Source organism: Berghia stephanieae, chromosome 11, assembly GCF_034508935.2.
Source record: "Berghia stephanieae isolate SIO BIC M18660-M18661 chromosome 11, UCSD_Bste_1.3, whole genome shotgun sequence".
Lineage (NCBI taxonomy): Eukaryota > Metazoa > Mollusca > Gastropoda > Nudibranchia > Aeolidiidae > Berghia > Berghia stephanieae.
In genome coordinates, this window is record NC_088370.1 from 38,921,150 (window position 1) to 38,923,649 (window position 2,500).

General features: G+C 33.2%; 1 protein-coding gene across 5 annotated transcripts in view; it reads left to right on the forward strand.

Annotated features, from left to right (window-relative positions):
* The window catches only part of LOC144956944 (uncharacterized), a 122,721-nt gene that overhangs the window by 79,339 nt on the left and 40,882 nt on the right, over positions 1–2,500 (forward strand). The gene's annotated exons all lie outside the window — the stretch shown is intronic.

Genomic DNA, 2,500 nt, shown 5'->3' on the forward strand with positions numbered 1-2,500 from the left:
TTTTTACTGGCGCTGATATGACCTTAATGTGTTGCAAGCGTCCATAAAACACCATTTGCTCCCCTCTTTAAACCACTAGTCGATATGTTGTAACAAAAAAGATTATTTTATTTTCTTCTGAATGATGAAATTAAGACGTAGCAGATTTTGAAATCGCTCTCAGATTGAACAAAATGCGATAACGACACAAAATCAGAACAATATCATCTTTCAAAATATTGTCATGACATTAGAGGCCCATTGTCCCAATCAAGTATAATCGTAGAGTGGACCAGTTGCTGAAATTTGACTTAAGGGTCCAAGTTAAGTCGGTTTTTATGAGGAGAATGGATACAGATTTATATATATATATATATATATATATATATATATATATATATATATATATATATATATATAATATATATTATATATATTATATATATTATATATATATATATATTATATATATATATATATATATATATTTGAATCGTGTTTGATACAAATATGGTACGAAAAGTGCTCGACATGCAGTAATGGAGCGAATTATTATTATTATTTAAAATATTTACCACAATGTTTGAGGCAGTCTACATTAATGTTTCAGGCTTAATTTGCCATCGTCGGGCAAATTAAGCCTGAAACATTAATGTAGACTGCCTCAAACATTGTGGTAAATATTTTAAATAATAATAATAATAATAATAATAATAATAATATATATATATATATATATATATATATATATATATATATTTAGAAAATCGCTGATTGAGTTTGATTGGATTCAAGTGCAGCTTTTGATATCATTGATTAAACAATTTTATTGAACTGTTCGGGGAATGCAATTTATAGTTTATATCTTTGAAAATGGGTTGAATTATATTTATATTTCACCCAGATATCACAGCAACTGGTCATGATTAGTAGTTGATTGCAGTCAAAATTGTTTAACTTGCTGGTGTTCCTAAAGGCTACGTTTTAAGCCTACATGTATAAATACAAAATTACCATTAGCTAGAAGCGGGTGTAAATACAGCAAAAATGAAATGAGTAGAGTGAAACACGAAAGTAAATGTCATTTTGAACATCCTTCTCCTTCCTGGAATATCAATAATGATCATTCTATTTACTTCAAGTAGTTTCCAGTTACAGATTCTTTCCACTAGAGCATTGATCAATATCACTGTTTACTCTATTATTCTTAACTATCACGACTAAGCTGAAAATAGTATCCAGTTGTATTTACTTTAAATCTCTGGTGATAAGAATGATACTATTAATATAATTGAACAAAGGAATCATCATACGCGGCGCATAGTTGAGTCATTGGAAAAGGCTCTTTACTCAGATTCTCTCACCTTACGCAGGTGTAAAATGAGTACCTGACCGTTGTAATGTCGCCTTACGCTTTATTTCTCGTTCCACGTGTTAAGTGTCGCTGTCGGCTCTGGACCTCTTGTAAAGCGCTTTGATCACGTGTAGTGGATATTATTACGCTATATAAATGGTCAAGTATAGTTTTGCTCTGACCTCAAGCTTTGACCATTCAGCGATCGGAGACGCCATCTTGAAAACAATAGCGGTTAATATTGCGTCCGTTGATTGAATTGAAATTTCATAAAAAGTAACAAAAATGAATTTCCCATATTTCTGGGTTTACAAATAGAAAAAAAAAAGGATTTCCGTTCAAAAGTTATTTCCAATTTCCGGTTTATTTTCTGACCACGGTCGTAGGTTTACATAATCTATCTAATTTAATTTGTGGTCTAGACAGATACAAATTTAACTCGGGCTTACGATATCTCTAAATAAAACAGACTTCGTCGGCTTTGTAGAAACGCACATCTCTAATATGTTTTTTTTTTTGTTTTGTTTTTTACTCTGCCTTGGCGAAAACTGTCTTTTAACCAGTTAACTGCAGCAGTCTGGAAAGATACGTATTTAAAAAATTTGGCCAGAAAACTCGTCCTTCAAATAACAATCGATTTAAATGACCCTCATCTTGGCAAAAGCTCTCAAAAACTCTCAAACCTGGGAACTTCGCGAAGACTTCCTTAGATGATGGATCATTTAAATTGATCGATATTTGAAGGACGAGTTTTCTGGCCAAATTATTTTTATATTCTTGTCTTTCCAGAAAACGGTAATAATGGCTTTTAAGGCTTAGTCACCTGGTAATCAAGGATACGAGCGTGAGCAAGTAAGAACGATAGAAGGACGCGCGTGATTGATTGGATGTACATAGTTGTCTGACAGGCATGGGTGTCAGTATAGGCTGTGAAGGGGTGGAGAGAGAGAGAGAGAGAGAGAGAGAGAGAGAGAGAGAGAGAGAGAGAGAGGGAGAGAGAGCGAGAGAGAGGGAGAGAGAGAGAGGGAGAGAGAGAGAGAGAGAGTCTGTGTATCTGTGAGAGATAGGCAGACAGATAGATAGATAGATAAATAGACTTGTTATGATTGCGTGTATATATATATTGTATATATATTTGCGTGTGTGTGTGTATGTGTGTGTGTGAAA